Source organism: Quercus suber, unplaced genomic scaffold (assembly GCF_002906115.3).
Source record: "Quercus suber isolate HL8 unplaced genomic scaffold, Cork oak 2.0 scaffold_45, whole genome shotgun sequence".
NCBI classification, from domain to species: Eukaryota; Viridiplantae; Streptophyta; class Magnoliopsida; order Fagales; family Fagaceae; genus Quercus; species Quercus suber.
In genome coordinates this window covers 1130242-1152320 of record NW_027069510.1, presented here as the reverse complement: position 1 = coordinate 1152320, position 22079 = coordinate 1130242, and the positions used below count along the sequence as shown (strand labels likewise).

The 22079-nt window shown below is 34.2% G+C and overlaps 1 long non-coding RNA gene across 3 annotated transcripts; it reads right to left on the bottom strand.

Annotated features, from left to right (window-relative positions):
* Window positions 1-1055: 1055 nt before the first annotated feature.
* LOC112022192 (uncharacterized) lies at window positions 1056-7291 on the bottom strand. 3 transcript variants are annotated; one of them, XR_002883869.2, is made up of 6 exons: window positions 6970-7291; window positions 4860-4942; window positions 3933-4695; window positions 3703-3793; window positions 3168-3560; window positions 1056-2026 (listed from the first exon to the last, which is right to left on the bottom strand). It is a non-coding gene; the product is annotated as an uncharacterized LOC112022192 (long non-coding RNA). The 3 variants fall into 3 exon arrangements; XR_010628225.1 differs by having other exon boundaries at window positions 4856-7291; XR_002883868.2 differs by having other exon boundaries at window positions 4860-7290.
* Window positions 7292-22079: the final 14788 nt, after the last annotated feature.

The window sequence follows — 22079 nt, the reverse complement described above, 5'->3', positions numbered from 1 at the left end:
TACACATATTCACATCAATTTGTGGTGCCAAAGTCAGAGTCATTGTGGATGGAAGTTAACGGCCCACGGTGGGTGCCTAACCCAAATCTGTTAAGGGCCAAAGGTTGACCTGTGAAGTCAAGAATAAGGAATGAGATGGATGGGGTACAATGAGAAACGGGAAGCTAGAGGGAAGAGTCGAACTTGAGGGAGATTCAACCAAAGCAGTGATGCGAAGTGTGTCATGAAGAGGGGCATAACTGTAAAAGATGTCTCAATTCCCATGGGGCTTCGACAAGCTGTGATGTTACAAACTAGGTATATGCTGTTTTTATATAATATGCTCGGATTGTACAAAGTAGCTGAAATATAAAGACCGGATTGTATAAATGCATAGAATTTCATCTGCTTTTTGTTCTTCATATTTGGAAACTAACGACCATATTTAAATGTTTGTCAGGCGAGCAAAGACTCGATTTTGGAATGGCATTGTGGCTAGATGTTATGGTTATCTTCAGTATGGACAAGTGCACTTATCAAACTAGGCTATGTTGTATCGACACAATTATTATTTTGGTTATCGCTAAATGTATTTGTAATCGAACTATTCTCTACCCATTGTACTTGTTGGATTCGTTGCGTTTTGCATCTTTTTAATGCAATTGACTTCAAAACTTATATATAAATATATATTGTGTGTGGGACTGCTATGCTCTATTTTCTCTGTTTCTGCTGTTTGTTCTGTTTTTGGTTGTTTGCTGTTTGTGTGTTTTTGGTTGTATCCGGTTGTTTGATGCCTGCATGTGAAAAAAAAAAAATTCCTAGCACAAATCGAGGCTTTAAAACTCAATTTATGGAACTTGAGTTTTATATACTCAAGTTCCACTAACATGTTTTTTTTTTTTTAAAAAAAAGGCATAACTCTTTGCCTAGATACTCAATTTGCTTGAACTCGAATAGTAAATAGAACTTGAGTTTAATATACTCGAGTTCCACTGAATTTTTTTTCCTTGTAAAACAAGGCATAGCTCCCTGTGTGAATAAAAAAAAAAAAAAACCATTTCAACCAAAATCCATTTTAAACAAAAGTCATTTCCCTGTATATTCATAATCAAATTGTACTTGTTCACATAATAAAACACATCAAAAATGCATTTTCTATATTACAACTACTTGTTCACATAATTTGATACATCAAAAATACTAGAGACATGCCTAACTTTATACACTTGTTCACATCAAAATACTAGACTAATGCCTATTTTTCTTCACATCAAAATGCTTGTTCACATAATTTCTTTGTCAACTACCTTTTTTGAAGCTTATGCTGTCTCGTATGGTATTTACTTTACGAAGGAGGAGGTCTTGCATGTCCTTGGTTAGATGCCTTGTGCCCAGCTTTATGTCCATGTTTGTGACCACCTATCCCACAAGGAGGTGCCTTTGATGTGCGTTTCAGTCGACCTTCTAGCTCTGTAGGTAACCCAATAGCCTGCTCAGTCTGCACATGCATATGTACTTGCTGAGCTTCGCTTTAAACATGGTCGACATGGAGTGAGTCGATGCTCGAACTAGGGCCAGTAGAGCTAGTGTGGGAGGGTGGCTCCGTGTGCATGACAAAAGGGGTTGGATTGAAGTTAATACACAGGTTAAACGATGGAATGGGGGAAAGCTCAGGAAATGAATGTGGGGTGGGTGGAGGAATGTTGGACCCAGGACATGGATGTGGGGTAGGTGGAGGGATGTTAGGGCTAGGAGATGGATGTGGGGTGGGAGGAGAGGGATCAGGGCTAGGGAAAACTCGAGGGGTTGCAACACGTTGACGACGGCCACATCCGGCAGGAGCTGTGCTCGTGCTTGGCCTCTTAATAATGCTTAGCCTCTCAATAGCCGCTGCCTCAGGAGTAGTTGCCTCCTCATTCGAGGCCTCAATAATATGACCACGTACACGCTCAATCTAATTCACTGTCTTTAGCATATCAGTAATGTCCTTGTAGTCTGAAGTGCCCACTCTATGACACCTCAACAAACGGAGGTATCCTTCAATCTGCAAGTACGTTACTACTATTAGTAATACAATATCAAAATGATTAAATGACGCAAATTTTGAAAAATGATTAAATGACACAAATGATTTATAGAAGATTAATAAATATGAATGAAATTAATTCAATCATATTGGATTGAGGCCAATACCCAAGTCATATGCCCATTTATTTTACTATATATTATAATTATCATATCTTGGATCCTATCTTATTAACTAGTTTATCCAATTTTGCCATGATTGTGAATCCCTATTCTATACGATTAAAAATAAAAACAATTAGGAAAGTTTTATTATAAGCTCCTCTTAGTTTAACCACTCTTCACATTCCCTTCACAATCTTGCAAATTTCAATCTTAGGCTAATCACTTTAAGTTGACTCATGTTATACAGCTTGCCCCACCCTTTCCTAGTAAAATTCCTCTTTATTATGCAAGTTCTTTTAGTATCAAAGCTCTGGATCTCAGATTTCACAACATATGAAATGCAGTCACCTAGAGTACTTGGCATAGAGTATTTTGCCTCAAGTTAATAATGTTTCAAAATAATGTAGGAAAGAATACCAAAGAATGATGAACATACAAGCAATATCCAACAAATGTCAATCCTTCATAATATAAACTTCTCCTTTAGTTTCCAACAAGATAAAATATTATGATTAAGTAAAAAATTAAGCTTGTATTTTGATGATAAATCACAACCCCATACCATGTTTTAGGGGTCAAAAAGAATGAAAATAATTAACAACTAATTGAAATACAAAATTAAACATTCATAATATCATACATATAGTCTACTCATCCTCAAGCCAATATGAATGGCCTTACAATAACAGAAAAGGCTCTAAGCTTTTATAAGGTGAATTAGTATACTCATGCATGCTTACCAAACAAAAATCATCCCTAAATGATAATTTAATAAATTAAAGAAAAAAAATTGCAAATCATATGGAATTTTCCATTTTCCAATAATTAATGTGAGGAAAAGATCATGATTGCATGCCAAAGTCAAGATGGGTTAGCTAAGCCAAGATGTTATCAGATCCTAGCTAGCTATAGTCATGCCTAACTCAGAATGCAAAAGGCTCCCAAGGAAACAAATTCCAAGACTAAATAAGAAATGGAGAAATGAAAGAACTTACCATTTTAATCATTTTAGTGCCCCCATGATCGATGAACCTCTAAGTTACACTATGGAACCAATCGAAGTACTCATGGTGAAGAGGCATATCACCAAGCACTGCTTGACACCGTCGTTCAAATCGATTACCCCAATCGAGGATATGTTTAGCATGTTTCTGCGTCCAATTGACACCGACCTTTCCCCTCAAATCAATCCTATGAAGCACTATATCAGTATTAACGTGTTGGGGAATTTCTTGGACCATCCCAAACTAAGGAACAACACGATCTAGTGTATGTTTCTCTACTATGTGGAAACATACAAATAGCACTGTTGCTGTCCACACTACCCTCCTTGCAACGCAATACTTAGGAAGGTCGCTTAATTCAACTTCATATGGTTGTCACACCACCTACAACAGCCAAAAAACAAGTAGGCAACACATAAGGCAACTTTCCATCTTTTCGAGTAACAAACAATTACAATGTGTATATTTCAAAGTTCATCAAAACTATATCCAATTCCTAAACATGTCAAAAAACATATTTTGGTACCTAGTCCGGCAACATTGAAGCTATTTACTTGCGATACTGGAGCAAAAAGATGTTGGGGGGCCTGTTTTTCTTGCTTGGGACCCACAACCACCTACAATCAAGAACGAGGGGATCAATATCTACAACTTTCCTACAAACACACTCTTATGATTAAAACTATAATGTAATCAAGTTGCATGGTTAGGTAGTGATCATAGAATGTATATGAGGTGTCTAAGGTAGAGACTTACTTCAGGGACAATGGACCACGCACTCGAGGACAATAAGCACCTACTGGTGAGCCACGCTCAACACTCGGGCACAAAAAGGAAACTCAACCCATGCCCAATATTGGACCAACAACAAGGATCCACCAATTTGACTGGCCGTCTTATCACTTGCCTTGCATAACTCTCTGTACAACCGTGCAAGGCAAGTGCTTCCCCAACTGTACCTTCATGGGTTACAAAGGTCTTCCAATAATTGCACCCACATTAGATGCACCCTATCACCAGACTTGTCCATGAAGATTGTGTCCCCTAGTAATGCTAGAATGTAGCACCATGCATACTTATGCACCTAATCCTCTTCAGCATTAGGTGGCAATGGAACTGCAACTTGCTCCAAAAGCTGTTTAATGACAATTCTCTAGCCTTGCAGCACCATTGTGTTATCCAAGGGAACACTAAAGCCAAGGAAGTACCAACGCATGTCCCTCTAAACTTTCTCAGTGCTCCTAGTTACAACCTCACCATCAATAAGAAGCCCAAGAATAAACTCCACATCCTGCAACGTGATGGTCACCTCACCATATGGCATATGGAAGGTGTAAGTCTCAGGCCGCCATCACTCCACTAAGGTCGTTATCAACCCATGATCAATCTCTCTACCAGGGGTCCTGAAGAGTCCCTCCAAACCAACTCCCTTAATTATGTTAACCACACGGTCATCCATCATTGGCTCTAAATTGATAAACTCTTCATTATGACTACGGTAGGTAAGTACCCCTAAATCCTGCACACGATAGAACCATGAATTAATATATAATTTACATAAAGTTATACTACGAAAAGTTATATGATATAATGTGTGTCTACATTCTATGAATGAAATTGGGTACCATATGAAAGATAGAATTCAAAACATAACAACTGGTTTTAGTATTATGTTTTACCTACCCATTCCAAATATCATCTGACCAATGTTAGGCTTGCAAAGTCAACACCAAATCATCAATGGGTCCAAGCCACGCAACCCCAATCTCGTTAGCATTCGCAGCAGTCATATTGCACAAGAATGACAAGCAGTTAGTTTGATAAATGAGTGACTTGCAAGGTATTAATTGTTTATAGCTCTGACAATGCTTGTATAGATTCTACAAATATTCAACACTTGAATTATGGGGACTTTTGAAAAAATAGACATTACATGATTTCAACCTCCCATATCATATTCTAACAGCATCCTTCTCTTAAAGAGTAAGGTGGAGGATAGGGATGAGGTAGTGACTTGTGTGTTCAAGACACATTAGATGAGCGATTAACTTACTAATATAAAAAGTGTCCAAACATTCATGTCCATAGTGGTTCTAAACATATAAAATAAAATTCAAAATTTTCAAATTCCTATGCGTGAAAAAGAATATCATAAAATCTCATCCAATTTCCCTTCCTTAACCACTTCAATCACTTTTTCAAGAAACACTCATCTCAGATGTTTGCCGAACACTACAATGGTGAGAAGATGAAGGCTAAAGTAAATTAAGTCCTATCTATTAAAATTTTCACAATACTTACCTAAAAGATCAATATTTATATTCGATGTTAGCCTGGACTCAAAGGACCCATTAAGTCCTAGATGGAAATGTTATCTCACTTTACCAATTCTTCAACTCTTTCCCCTCCCCTTCCTAGTTCAAACTACATCTCTTATAATGTCTTGATAGTGTGGCAGCCACCAAAGTTAACTAATCCCTAGCACACTTCCCTAGGACACCTTCCAAAAAGGTTCATGTGTTTGCTTAATGGTTAAATTCTGCAAAGAATTGAGCTTAAATTAAGACCCCAAAAGAAGCCTTATATAAGTAGGAGAGCCCCTACTCAACAATACTTATAAAAGTGTTGTAGTCTAGCTAGATTAGCATGCAGCCCTAAAACCACTTTCAAAAAAGTCATAATAGAAAAGGGTCACCCTGCTAATCCCTAAGGAGCTCTAAACAGAGCCCCAAAAGTCATTGATACAAAAATAGCAGCAACAACACAGAAAATATAAAATATCCCCCAGTTTTTCATTTTTTCTTTTTGAAAAAACGTTAATCAATATTATCTTAATCTCCATGAGTATGATTTTGGATATGATAGAATGGAAGAGAAGAATACATGTGGTCTACTTTAATAAGTCTTTTGAGGATCCATGGCTAACCCCAAAAGTTTTAGGACTAAGGCCTTGTTGTTGTTGTTATATCTTAATCTCTATGAGAGTAATTTCTTTGAGTTCCTTCAACTATCACCCCACCTTGATGCCTAATTTTCTAGAGGAATACGTCCAACTCTAGATGCATTATTGTTTAAGAAAATTCAAATTAGAAGGGAATGTGATAATATCAGAAAAATATTTTATATCATATGTTGCCACATTTTGGTTATATTAATTGTTCTGTCTTACTTGAAAAAACTACATGATTAACATGCTTAAATTACTCAATGTAATTTAACAAACACACAAGTCAGACGTAATAATATAGAGCTAGGCATATATTAACTTTGGCAACGAAATCATTTAAGTCCTTTCATTTATTACTGATGAAACGATATCATTTCAAAATTAAACATTAAATTAGTGTTTTTTTTTTTTTTTTTTGGCTAAACAATGCGATTAGTGTTTCTTTATAACAGACAATGGCAAAAGGAACACTATATACTAAGTCAAATTTAAGTCTTACAAGCTATTACTGAAGTGAAATGCATATCACAGAACAAAGCATAGAAATTTGATAGAAGATCCATCCAACTCACATTTCATATCACAGAACAATGCATTTCAAATTTGATAGAAATTTGAAATGCATTCCCTTTTTTTGACAAAATACAAGATAGAAATTTGATTTGCCTAATTCTTTTTTTTTTTAATAGTGAATTTTAGGACAGTGAGGATCCGTATATCAATATATACATGATTCAATGATTTAAGCATATATCAACAGTTCAACCCACAAACACAAAAAAGCATAAAAATAAAAAAATAAAACCCACAAAAAAAAAAAAATCATTTAACAAAGAAATGGATTACCTGGTGTTTCATGAGCAAAAGCTATGACTTGTGGGTTTTAGTGATACAAAAGCTACAACTTATGGGTAGCGGGTTTCAGTGAGGCAGGGTGGCCGGAGTGTTTGGGTGAGTGTGTGGATTTAGGGTTTGATTTAGGGGGAAGAGCTGAGGGAGAAGAATCCTTGTTTGGATGAGGAATTTGGTGGAGGACGAGGAATTGAGAGTGTAGAGAAAGAATCAGAGTGAGGAATTGAGAGTGTCTCTATGGTGAGTGTGAACAACTGAGAGTGGAGAGTAGTGAGAGTGTGAGTGAATAATAGTACGAAGGGAATTTTGCTTTTATGAAATTGAGCCAGAGCATCCACAACAGAAATCTTAATCTCATCTTATTTTACCTTTTTTTTTTTTAAGCCACTTTACCAATTATATAATATAATTTTACAATTTTCCTTCTCCAACATTTCAACTTTTATTTCCCAATCTTACTTATTAAAATAATATTTATACCCAATAAAATAATATATCTCACAATTACCATTATACAATACAACACATTATTTATTCTTTCTCTCTCTTTCCTTCTGTTCAAGAACTACAATCACCACCACCGTTGCACACCACCACCACCACCACCAGCAACCCATAATCTACTGTCAACACCAAAAAAAAAAAAAAAAAAATAAAAAAAAAAACACTAGAACCATGCCACTGCACCTACTGCCCTTCGACCATTAACACCACCACCACCCTATCCGTCCATCAACACCACAAAAAAAAAAAAAAAAAAAACACAGCAACCCATGGTCAAAAACCAGACCCACCACCGCCGAAGCTTGAAGGAAGCGGATTCGCCGCTGAGAAGCTTGAAGGAAGTTGATTTTGTTGACCCACGCGGAGAAGGAAAAATGAAAGAGAGAGAGAGAGTTGCCGGAGAAGGAAAAACATGGAGACCCACCACCAATCTAGAACCCCACCGCCGATTTAGAAACCTGATGCCTATCTAGAGAGTTGTCAGAGAAAGTGAAGATATTGAGAAGAATCAAAGAGCAAGAAGAAGAGAGAGCAGAAAGAAAGAAAGAGAAGGAAGAGAGAGAAAAGAAAGAGAAAAAATGAGAGAGGAGAGAGAAATTGCCGGGTTAAATTATTTTAATGAGAGGGAAGCATTAAATTTTTTTATACCATTCAGCTACAGTACCATCTTACATTTGAGATGGTACTGTAGCTAAATCTCAAAAAAATTTTGGCATATGCGATATGACCTTCCCATTGTTGAGCAGTTTTGAGGCTTAAATGTCAAATGTTCCTAACATTTGGCATATACAAGCCCCACTGTTGATGCTCTAAGGGTCGAGTTCCTGGTGGATAAAAATATCACATCATCTATGTCAGAACACAAAAATTGAGTCTCTAAGAATTGATATGGAAATCGAGCCTCTAAGGGTCGAGTTCTAGGTGGATAAAAAAACCACATCATCTACATCAGAACACGAAAATCGCCTTTGAGGCTCGAGTTCTTAGGGGTAAATCGAGTCTTTTAAACTCAAGATGCTAGTTTAGTATATAGTTTTGAAACGTTGCTAACTAACTATATTGTCTAGGGATTGATGTTAATTGCCAATTTTTGCCCATAACATTTTCACAACACTTTCACAATAAATCCTAATTCCTAAGTGGTAGGTTGTTATTTACTTATTTATTTATTTTATGGAAGTGGTAAGTTGTTATTGATTGTTATGGGTGGAAAAAAAAAGTAATTTTAAGTTATGGATTTTAAAAAAGTGTGTTGTGTGTTTGTTTGTTTCTCAAAAAAAAAAAAAAAAGTGTAATTGACCCACATTTCTTAAGAGAGTGTATTGTATGTAGTATAACTTGCCACACCCTCCCTTAAAAGTTACTATAGCTTTTGAGTGGAGTTTGTGGTGTGCTTTTATATTAGAACTATGAAAAGTGCTACATTCACAATATTTTTACAATATTTTCATAACAAATCCTAGGTAGTAGATTGTTATAAGTTTTTAATTTGAATTTATCACTAAAATTATTTTCTTGCCCACTAGTAATAATTTGACACTTAAGATTTGCTGTGAAAGTGTTATAAAAATGTTGTGAACGTAGCATTACTTCAAGAAAAAAAATCACAACTTTTGCTATAACGGTCCATGTGGGAGATTGTAAGTAGCGGAAAAAAAAAATCATGGAATACATGTAAAGGTAACAAACAACTAGCCACAATCTGCCACGTAAGGTAGTTGTGGCAAAAGTTGTAACTTTTTTATATGGTACTAGAATTACTCTTAAACTTATCAAAAAAAGATTATAAAAATAAAAAGAATTACTCTTTAAAAAATTTTCTTTTTTAAAACTTTTTTTCTCATTTTTTTGATAAGTTATAGCATCTTTCTCACAGGGGTGGACCTTATAAATGTGGGATCCCCATGGGAGATAGATGTTAACACCAAATATCAAATCTTTTTATAAGGACCTGTCGAAGCAGTAGTATGTGATCTAATACCCAACCCATATAATTTTGTTAATTTTTTTTAATAATTCGATAGTTACAACAATAGAAGATGAGGGATTTACATCCTAGACATTTTTGTTTGAAACACAAAGAAAAAAGAGAAGTGTTGAAACTAGCTTATTAGAAAATCAATCAACCAAAATAACCATGAGCAACTATGATATTTTAAGTTTCTTCCTATTGAAAAGATTTGTAATATTCATTAGCAGGTTGATTTTATGTGGTTTCTCTAATCAAACTAAAGTTACCAAGAAACCATGCATAAGAGTTTTATTTATTTATTTATTTGATACCAAAGAAAACAGATACAGGATCCAAGTTAGAAGACAATAGGAGAGATCCAACAATAATGGATCGGGTTGTGAACAGCTAGAGAAATAACTTCTAACACATTACACAGGATAGGTCTTGGTACAAAAATAGTGTGAAAGTTTAAACCCTAAGGGTTATAAAAATGCATAGCACTTAATAGGGAGCTACCGAATACAACAACTACACCTAATATTTCAGCTAACATGTGAAATGGTTGACTCTTGGCAATTTGTTAATTTCTTTTAATTCTACTGATTTCATACATTTTCATTGAAAACCAAACAAATCATTGAGAGAGAGATCATATTCATAATCATACCTCAAGCTTGTGAGGATCTTTTGAGTTTTGACTTGGGAAGAGGGACATTTGGGTTTTTCGACTTGGTGTCACTTAAGCAAGAGTCATGTGATTTGCATGTTTTTGGATTTTTTTGTCAAATATAATAACGATATCAAGGTGCAAAAGATAATACAGATTATAGTTTAGGGCAGTAAAATGTAATTAAAAAAAAACTAGTATCTAATCCATGCTAGGTCCCAAATAATATTATCACAAATATTAGCAATCCAAAAAAAAAAAAAACAATCGCACACAAGAACACAAAATTTACGTGGAAAATTCTTTCTCTTTGAAAGGAAAAACCATATGACAAACTCCAAATAATTTCACTATTATCAAATTAATTACAATAATTCTTGTGTATGTCTTACGGCTAAAGAAAAAAACTATCTTGTTTTCTTTGCTCTCACACACACTAATTATCTTTCTCAAATGCGGCAACACTTTGCTCTCTCCTTTTACTTTCTTCTCCACGCACAACTCTCTTTCTTGGCTGTCTTCTTTCTCTAAGTGGCTCACTCTTGGCTGCTCTCTCTCTTTTTCTCTTGTGTGGCACCTTTTTCTTTTTTCTTCACTATGCGGCACCCTTTTTCAGCTTGTGTGCATTCTTCTTTTTAGCTCACGCATGCCTTTTATATACAAAAGAAACTTTAGCTGCCTTACACTCCTAGTAACACAAACTCTAATTCTTTTCCTAGGAACACTTGGATTCCTTAATCAACTTCAACTAAAATTCTTGTTATGCATTAATTATTCAACACACTAACTCCTAAATACAATAAGAGTAACTTAGCTCATTAAAGATATTTCACGTGGGCTGGACCTTAGTGCCAGCTTGCACCCAAAAATCTCCCCCTCCAACCCATCGATAAGAGGAGATTTTCAATCTATCTCTTCAATTCAATTCCATGTCGGTCAAGCCAACTCCGAGTTTGACCTTCTTCATTATCTTCACCAACACTGAGAACACCTCATCAATGTCAATACCTTTTATTCTCAAAGAATTCATCTTATCCTGGATTTCCTTAATCCAATCCCTTGGCTCACCGTTATCAAAAGCCCAATTATTCTTGAAACTTACAATTCGATGTTCTCTAGCAATCCTCTTCTCATGAGGTTCACCTATCTCTAGTGGAGGATATTGCCCCCCCTGCTCAAGACCTCCAAGGTCTTTCACTTTATTAGCATCCCATGCAACCTTAACATCTTCATATTCTTCATCACTTACCACTTCCTCTTCTGAAGCACTATTAGGCAATGAGAATTTCACCCTTTTGGTATCAACACCATTAATTCCAACTTTCAACTGTGGAGTCTTCTCAAATTTTTAACCTTATTGAACTTCTTCTTACGAGTCTTCACATGAGTCCTGTACATACCGCAACATACATGTCCTCTTGCAACAACCAATGGCCCCTTAGTAAGTTTCCATCTTCAATTACCAAGGTAGTTACAATAACCAGCTCAATCAATTGCCAATGTAAAAAACACATTCATTCTTAAATCTGGAACATGTTGTACATCTTTCAACATCACAGTGCTACCAACATTTGTTCTGATGCACACATCACCAATCCCACAATTTTTGAGTAACTAGAATTACCCATCTTCACTGTACCAACACCTGCTTTGTACGTGGTAAACAACTCATTTGTAGGGATAACATGGTAGGAAGATGCAGAATCAACAATCCACTCAACATTATTATTAGCAACATGCTCACACTTTTGTTCTTCAATAGAAAGCACCATAACATCCTCGGCAATCATAGTAATGGGAATGGCAACAAGTTGGGTTCGGGCTGGGTTTCTTTATGCCCAAACCTGACCTACGGGTCTACCCCAAAAACCCGAAACTACCCCGTTTAATATATAGGTTTTTCTTTGCGCCCCAAACCCACCCTGTCGAGCCCCGCAGGCCCTGCGGCCCTGCCTAACCCATGCCACTTCAAGGCCCAATTCGTGGCCCAATCAAAAAAAAAAAAAAAAAGGAAAAAGGTTGCCTAAACCCCTAAACCTCCACAAACCTAGATCAGAAATCCCCCAAAAAAAGAAAAAAAAAAAAAAAAAAAAAAAAAAAAAAAAAAAAAAAAAACCCAAGACGCCAAGATCTTGTTCATTAACCTAGCTCAGAAACCCAAAAACAGAATCCCCAGGATCTTATTCTTCAATCGGACTAGAGTAGCAACTAAAAACCCAAAAACAAACAAAAATATTTCAGATTTTTTATTTTCCCTTTCAAAATCACAAACACAAATACAAACACAAACATAGAAATCACAAACCTAAACCAGATTTTCAAAAAAAAGAAAAGAAAGGGAACTTAAACCCTAACAATCCCAAAGGTCCCAAACTCTAATGAACCCAAACAGGAATGGCAAAAAAAGAAAAAAAGAAAAAAGAGAAGAACATATTGTGATGTTGAAGGTGCAGGAAGGAGGGAGAGTGGAAGCGATTGAAGGGGGCAATGGTAAGGCAGTGAGTGTGGCTGTGCGCATTGGTGAGAGTGACGACTTGAGGAGTTGAGGGTGACGGCAGCGAGGCGTGGCTGTGGCCGTGAGAGTGACTGGAGTCTGGAGATTTGAGAGAGGGAGGGTGGCAGCTCAGAGATGAGAATGGGAGAATGAGATGAAAAATGAAATGAGACTTAGGGTTGTTTATAACTATATATATATATATATAAGGGTTCTTAGGTCATTTTATATGTAACCGGGTCTAGTTCAGGCCGGGTTTTGATGAAACTTGGACCCAGTTTGGGTTTTTTGTTTTAAACCCATACCCGACTCTATTTTTAATCAGGCCAGGTAAAACCCGACCCATTAGGGTCGAGTCGGGCTAGGTACCCACGGGTCAGGCTTGGATTGCCATCCCTACATAGTAGCTGTAGTATTTTACTTAATATCATTCTTTTCATATTTTCCTTTATTTTGTTTCTTATTCCAATGCCAACAATCTCTTCTTAAGCGACCATTTTTCCCACAATGCAAGCGTTCTCTAGTTTCCTTGAACTGGGATCTATCTCTTGATTGTGACCTACAATTGAATTTTTGGTCATTAGGTCCTCTGCTTATGCCTCTGCTCTTGTTCCTCGCGACAAAGGCTTGATCTTGTGCATTGTCAATATTCTCATCTCTTTTGTAAACCTCTTCACTTAAAATCAAATCTCAAATATCATCATATTTGAGTTTGCTTTTTCCTGCAAAATTGTTCACTGCCATTCTCATGGCTTCCCAATTGTTTGGTAAAGAAGCCAAAAGAATCAATGCACGAACATCATCATCAAATTCAATTTTCACCGTGGATAATTGATTTGTGATTGTATTGAACTTATTCAGATGCTGCACTACAGGAGTGCCTTCTGCCTTCTTCAGATCAAATAACTTCTTCATCAGATATACCTTGTTGTTAGCTGACGGCTTTGTGAGAGACTGGGGAAAATTTAAGGCCTCTCAAAAAGAGATTTAGGTGCTTGTAAAGGCACTTCTTTTTTGGGAAGTGGTGTAGAGTCGCCACTTATTTATATACAAAAAAAATAAGAAAAAATAAATACAAATTACATGTTCAAAAGACTACAAAGTTTTGGTCCTAGTTACAATCTACCAAAATTAAAAGACAAAACACTAATCTACCTATCCAAAATCCAATGCTCAGGGGCTAGGTTACTGAATAGGAAGGTGTTAAGCATCCATTCCGCCCAGACGGAGTCTAGTCTTCTAGACTCTAATGACCAATATACCATTTTCTGAATGATGTTAAATGATATGATATAATGCACATGACAAACACTTGACAAAAATTAACTTAAATAAATTTGCCTTATGGATGTGTCCTCTTTTTAAAGAAAATTTAGATCTGTCTTAGAAATTAAAATAATAAGACTTGGTTTGTTAAAAAAATTAGATCTGTTTTTGTAAAGGGTAAAAAGCAAGATTTTATCAAGAAAAATCAGATCTGTTTTGTGTAAAGTTAGAAAAAATTTGGTTTGTTAAAAAAATTAGATTTGTTTTTTGTAAAGTTAAAAAAAAAAAAATGATTTTGTTAAAAAGAATCAGATCTATTTTTGTAAAGTTAAAAAAAATATTAATTTTATCAAGAAAAATCAGATCTATTTTTTATTAAAAAAAAACAAAGAGAGAGATTTTGAAAAGAATCAGGTCTGATTTGTGTAAAGTAAAAAAAATGATTCTATTTGTAAAAAATCATATCTGTTGTTGGACACAAAAAAAAAAAAAAAGAAAAAAAAAGAAAAAGAAAAAAAAGAGACTTTTGAAAGAGGATCCAGATTCATGAGACAAATTTATTATGCATGTATCACATATTAAAAAAACTTTAACCTAACTTTCAATCCCTTCTTTTGAATTTCAAAATTTGCAATTTTATAACAAAGAAAACTTTTCAGAAAAAAATTAAATCTATATTTAATGAAAATACTGATCAATTTTGTATTTAGAAAAAAAAAATCAGAATTGTATTTAATGAAAATACAGATCAGTTTTGAGTATAGAAAAAACCAGATCTGTATTTAATGAAAATACATATCAGTTTTGGGTTTTGAAAAAAATTAGATCTGTATTTAATGAAAATACAGATCAGTTTTGAATCTTCATAAAGACTTTTGATAGTCATAGCAGATTTCAAAGTCAAAAAGAAAAAATTGAAATAAACAATCATCTACAATATCTAGGCATGGCAATTATATATTAAGAATAAGAACAAGACGTCATAAAACATAGTAAACATACATCAAACAAAAACATACTAATCAATGGAAGAAGAAAAGAAAGAAAAAAAAAATAGAATACTTCTTGCATAAGCGTGCTCTTCTAATGAAAGAATATTTTAGAAATCAAAGAAGTTTGTTCACCTCTTTGAAGTCTAAAATAATTTACTTACAAAAAAGAAGTTCTTGAAGCAAGAACCTCAAGAACGTCTTTAACGTAAGGGGAATAGAAAAGTCAGAAAAGAAGAGCCCTTAATTCTGATTTTTTTCCCTCTATTTATAGAGGTTGGGATGCTTAAAAAATAAGCTAAATGAGATCATATACGAATTGGAACGTGTCCTTATCTCTAAAAATCCGAAAAAGATAGGCTTTATCTCAATTAGGGGGTCCTCTGGCTAGGCCGAGCTTTTGGGCCAATCGACACCTAGGAAGTGCTGATCAGCACTTGCCATGTGCCGATCAGCACTCCAAGAGTGCCAAAAGGCCCTCTTGGGTGCCAAGCCCGCGTTTAAGTTTTGGTCTAATTTGGACTCATTTTTTGAGAATTGTTTAGTCAGAAATTGCACATAGACGCGTTTTTAATCCGTATTCTAAAAATTAATCACTTTTTCTTGATATTTAGGTCTTTAAAGTGATAATTATCTTGTAGATATATATTTTAAAAAGACTTGATTATCCACAACCTCTTTGTGATCTGATTATCCACTTTATTCCCACGCAAGCAGGCTTACTTTTGACACTAACCAACAACCGATCACAAAATTATTTAATTAATTTTAATTGTCTAACTAATCAAAATTAATTTAAATTGATCATGCGTGATCGGCTCCACCCAAACAAAATACATGCAAACCGTGAAAACTTGATCCTGTGATATCTTTCAATTCGACGATCCTATTTGGAAATCGGACATACCATCATGATTGTTAGAATCTCAAGATCATTTTTATGATATGAAATGAATGAATTAATACATGTAATGCAATTCTAAATTTTGCGGTATATGATTGGTCACTCTAGTCATCTTCCAAAATTAAATTATGGGTGCAAAGTCGAGTGTCTACAGGTTTTTCATACACGCTTGACAAAACCTTGATCAAATCCACTGTAGTATTTTCTTTCACAACATTGTGCACAACTGATCTTGACAAAGTTAATCGAATAACTCCTAATACCTGTCTATCAAGAAGGTTCAAGTCTTCATCCTTCATAGTTTCAGGTATCTTCCCCAAAAGAGACAGATGCAATTTCTTCCCATAGAGATAATCTTCAATCTACATCCTCCAATACCCGAAGTTTGTTCTATCAAACTTCTCAATTCTTGAAGCCTTGCCTTCTTCTCCGGCCATCGCTTCTACTCTAACCTTAGGTCTGATACCACTTGTTGGGTCCCAAATAATATTATCAAAAATATTAACAATCCAAAAAAAACAACCACACACAAGAACACAAATTTACGTGGAAAATCCTTTCTCTTTGAAGGGAAAAGCCAAGGGACAAACTCTGAATAATTTTACTATTATCAAATCAATTACAATTATTCTTGTATATGTCTCACGGTTAAAGAAAAAATCTCTCTTATTTTCTTTACTCTCACATACACTAATTCTCTTTCTCAAAGGCGGCAACACTTTGTTCTCTCCTTTTATTTTCTTCTCCAAGCACAACTCTCTTTCTTGGTTGTCTTCTTTCTCTAAGCTGCTCTCTCTCTCTCTTTTTCTCTTGTGCGGCACCTTTCTTTTTTGTCTTGACTATGCGGCACTCTTTTTCAGCTTGTGTGTATTCTTCTTTTTAGCACATGCATGCCTTTTATATACAAAAGAAACCTCAGCTGCCTTACACTCCTAGTAGCTCATAAACTCTAATTCTTGTCCTAGAAACACTTGGATTCCTTAATCAACTTCAACTAAAATTCTTATCATGCATTAATTATTCAACACAAAGGGTCCGCCTAGGATCCACTTATTTTGCTGAAAATACTATAGGTAAAGGTAAAAGTTAGCTGAAATAGTACAGTGGGACTCATAAATAGTACCAAAAAATGCACTAGGACTCATAAATAGTAGCAAAAATAAGGTGAATAATAAAATAAGTTAGCAAAAATAATTTTTACCAAACACACACTAACTCCTGAATACAATAGGAATAGCTTAGCTCATTAAAGAGCTTTCACGTGGGCTGGACCTTGGTGCTATCTTGCACCCAGCAATCCAAACCACCCAAATCTTAAATTCATCAAATCAGTAAAAAACTAATTCACATTTTTTTGTTCCAATTTTGTCTTCTCCATTTCAATTATCAAACCGGTTTGCTCCTCACTTCTTGATGGAAGACTATTTTACCAAACACACACTAACTCCTGAATACAATAGGAATAGCTTAGCTCATTAAAGAGCTTTCACGTGGGCTGGACCTTGGTGCTATCTTGCACCCAGCAATCCAAACCACCCAAATCTTAAATTCATCAAATCAGTAAAAAACTAATTCACATTTTTTTGTTCCAATTTTGTCTTCTCCATTTCAATTATCAAACCGGTTTGCTCCTCACTTCTTGATGGAAGACTATTTTAGAATTTTAAAAAAAAAAAAAATCCTTCCGGTTAAGTAAGTGAAAATTGAGATGAGTTGATTATCGAACTTATATATGTTAGTTCTAAAATCACTTCCTAAAGTATACGTACTCTAATCTGCAAGATGATATGTGTTAGTTTTCAATTTTACTTTACTCTTTGTTTTGTTTTGTGCCGCTAGACTAATTTTCTGGCAAGTGTGTATTAGTTAGTTAATGGATATAAATTTCTTTAAGACACTTGATCAAACTCAAAGATCTAACCAAAGTAAGGCCATCATAATCGAACTTAGAAAGAGGAAAAATGGACCAGGAGTTTTTTTTTTTTTTTTTTTGGAGAAAATGGGCAAATGCCCTTTTAAAAAAAAATCTAGCATTTTGCCCTCTTTTCCAAATTAATTAGAGAAATGTCATTTTTTTGAAACTCGATTTTCTCAAAATTGAGTTATAAAAAATTTTAAAAAAAAATTCTGAGCCCTGTAATGGCATTTTAAGCATAGTTTTCATAACTGACCAGACCGGGAGATTGGACTGTGAAATTGGAAACCGGAATGGAAACCGTTTTTTCAGCCTAAAGAACCGTATTTTTAGTTAATTCCGTGAACCCCTAAAATCGGGGTGGACCGCACGAACCGGTGGCAAGAATTGTGCGGTCCAACCCTTAGCAATTTTTTTAAAAATTTATTTATAAAAACAACATAACACAATTTTATTCCACTTAATTAAATCATCAATCTCTTACAAGGAATAAATAAAAATTATAATTAAAATCCTTCAAAGATATTTAACTTTACTTAAAAAATTAATCATAAATTTTAATGTTTTCATGGTTATTATTTTATTTTATTAACTTTATTATTTAATTATTAAATATATGCTTGAAAATCATTAAATTTCCTCACATATATAGATATATTAGTTAATTTTGCTAGTTTTATAAATTTAATATCTATATTTAGGCTTTAATTAATTATTAAATTAATTATGACGTCATCACAGTTCGACTCTGATTTGACCTCGGTTTGACCTCAAAAACCTTGAACCTCTCGCTTTTACGGTTCAATGAACGGTCCGGGTCTGAAAACTTTAGTTTTAAGAAGTCTATAGTGACGTTTTAAGGACCTATAGTGGCGTTTTGTAACTCGATCTCCATGAAGTTGAGTTACATGCAATTTTTTTTTCTTTTTTTTTTACCTATAACTCGACTTCATAGAGATCAAGTTACAAAACACCACTATAGGTCCTTAAAACGTCACTATAGGTTCCTTAAAAACGCCACTATAGGGCTTAACTCGATTTTGAGAAAATCGATTTTCAAAAAAGGGGCATTTTCTTAATTAGTTTGAGAAAGATGACAAAATGCTAGATTTTTTTAAAAAAAAGGGCAAAGGCCAATTTTTTTCCCTTTTTTTTTTTTTTTTTTTTTTTTTTTTTTTTTTTTATAACTTAAGTATATTATCCGATTCTGCAAACTAAGATTTGAATCCTCCCTTCCGCGACTTGTAGTAAGCCAAAAAATAATAATAATAACCCACTGTATAAGTAGAATTGTATATGGCTTTGAGTTTAGTCTAACATTTTGTTATGATTAGGCAAAAACAGATGGCTTATTATGTGATACTTCAAAATAAAGTTATTATAATATGGAAAAAATCACAAACAAAATAAAAATTAGAAGAAAATAAGATATCTGCATTAATTCCTTTATTAAATGGATTGAGAATTTAATAATTTTATTTCAAATTCAGTTAAATATTTAAATTTTAAACATTTTGATTGGATGTTTTGTGTCATTCGGGTGTGTTAAACCAAATGGAGAAAAGTCAGGTTAAACAAATTCAGATTTGATCCATTTGGATTGAACTTCCATTTGATGAAGACTGTTGTTGGCACACAATTATGGTTTGGGCTTCAACATGAGTTGGACATTTGGACAGTGGGCTTCCATCAATGAGAATACTTTAACTAGAACCCGCTTAGCTTGGCCCAAAATGACCAAGGAAAATGTCCTTGGACATATACAGCTTGGACCCAAAGAAAATAGCTATTACGTGCGCGCGCGTGATGATGTTTTTTGTTTTATTTTTTGGTTTTACACGTTTTATTCATGATAATTTTATTTTATTTTTCATTTTAAGAAAAAATTGTATTAGTACTTGATTACTAATGTGAGAGAGAAATGTGGGGATAGAAAAAAATTTTAGTAATAAAAAAAATGGTATGTTTCTGGAAAAAAAAGTAGTTCTATTTTTTTTCAAAAAGAAGAAGTTATATTAGTACTTAACAACTAACGTGAGAAAGAAATGTGGAAATGAGAGAAAAAGCTTTTTTTTTTTTTTTTTTTTTTTTTTTTTTTTTTTAATTTAGCTAAAAATTAGGAGTTTTTAAATTACTAATTTTATATGTCTAACCCTATGATTTATGCATTAGAAACGAATGAATTTGAGAGTATTTTGGCATCTAAATTGAAAATCTCAAACAAGGGAAGCCCATTAAATAATAATATAGAATAGTCATTGCATTATCAATATATATAGAGAAATTAAGATTCAAAATGACTAAAAGGGGCAAGGAATTGGAGAATGATATAGATATTAAAGTTGCTAAACCCAATATATTTTACTGGTTACCAACCAATGCATTTTTAGATTGTACAAAAGTTTGTCCATATTATCTATTAGAGCACTCACATTAGCTCTTCTAAAATATAAAAAGTGTATAATTTTACACAATTTTACCTTAAAAATCTCCCGCATCAACTCCTCTAAAATTGTGCAAATTTCAAAAAAGTTATAATAACTGTGTAAAGATACACGGTTATAGTTCACTTGTGCATCAATATTTAATTAATTTCTCTCTTTTTTTTTCTATTCCATTTTGTTACTTGCTTCCTTCTTTTTCTTTTCTCTCCGTCTATGGCTTTTCTCTTTCTCTTTTTCTTTTCTTTCTTTATTTCTTCTCCTTAATCTACAGTCCTTGCTCATCACCTGTTAGCCACCACCACCACTCCAATTGGTGGCTCTCCTTTGTTTCCTACCCATTATCTTCTCTCTCAACTGAAAACCCATAATAGAGTAGTTCATTTTCCTCTTTGGTGCTCTTCTATTTTCTACTACCATGCCCACCAAGATTCAGAACTTTACTAGAAGTGCAAGTGACTGGGTTTGCTGATTTTGGTGGATCAATTTTGCCGATTTATTGATTTTGGTGGTGGTTTGCTTAGTGGTATCTTGGCTTAAATTTGTTGAGATTTGGATGTGGGGGTTTTGGCGGGGAAGAGAGGCTGTGATTTGTGTCAGTAGAGGCTGTGATTTGGGTTAAATTGTGTTTGTTTGGTGAGAAAACAAAGAAAAAAAAAAGGACAGAAATAATAGTAAAAAAAAAAATAAAGGAAGAATTAATATTATATTAAAATAAAGTGTAAAATAGATGATATGATATTGGTATTTTTACAAAATGATTGTGTAAAATAGAAAGAGTAGGTTTTAAGGCCAAAATAGACGGAAATTTTTAGACAGACTGATACAGTTGCTCTTAGTAGTAGTCGTCAATATAATAATAATCTAATGGGTCTTTGTTTTTCATTTTAATTTTTAAAATTTTTTACAAATCCTCCACTGTTGGTTAGTTCTAGTCTTTTAGCTAGATTCAAAGCCCTACCCCTACCCAACAAGCACTAGGCTGGCTGCTAGGCCAATAAGAAATGAATTCAACAAACATTGTAGACCATTCAAATGCTGAATCTACTACATTCTAGACAATATGCTTTCTAATATATTTAGTAACATCACTGGCGACTGATATCATTTTCAATTCTCAAAAAATTTATCCAACTTGTGATTAAGCTATTTTTGTACATATTAATAAATCAAGACCTAATCAACTTGCAGTGTATATAGTACAAAATTATAAAGCTAGGTTTAACTTTACGTGCATTATTTATTTTGCAATAAAATTAGATCTCCTCCTCTTTTAAAAGGGGTCCAGCTGTTTCCTCCAACAATTTAGTATGGGGACCAATACATTAAATAGAAAGCACGCAAAGCAGATATGAACTAACACATCATCCTTCATTTCAAGGAAGGTTCCCGTTGTGGTTTTATAATTTGTGTACATCTTAAATTCCTATCTCTCTATCTCTTTCTATGCGTGTACGTGTGCGTCTCTTCAAATGACAATGCGGAGGATGTCCATATCACTAACTAGCTTTCTAAGAAGTCCATTAGCCATATCATAATCAACTTTAGGTGAGCTATATTTCCTTGCAGTTATAGCTCGTGCATATACATCCACGCATGGACAATGCATTTATAGTGATGTTCCTAATAATTTAAAGGTCGATATGAAGCATATTCTTTGTTGATCTTTCTTTGCCTTTCGATTTTGATTTCTCAAACAATATAAACCATATTCTCCGATTTCTACTCATTTTTCTGGTAAATTTCTTTCGAAAAGTCTACTTACTAGAATCCAAAGGAGACCCTGATTCTTAAAGTAGCTTCTTTACACAACCCCTTCGCACTTGACCAGTTTAAAGTTTTGACTTTCTTTTTCCCATCTCTCCACCACAAGAAAATGAAAAAAGCGCAGATTTTCAGAGATTCTTTGAAAGTTTTTTAAGTCCAGGTGACTTTGACCAGGCAAACTCAGAGCACAAAGGTTATATGCA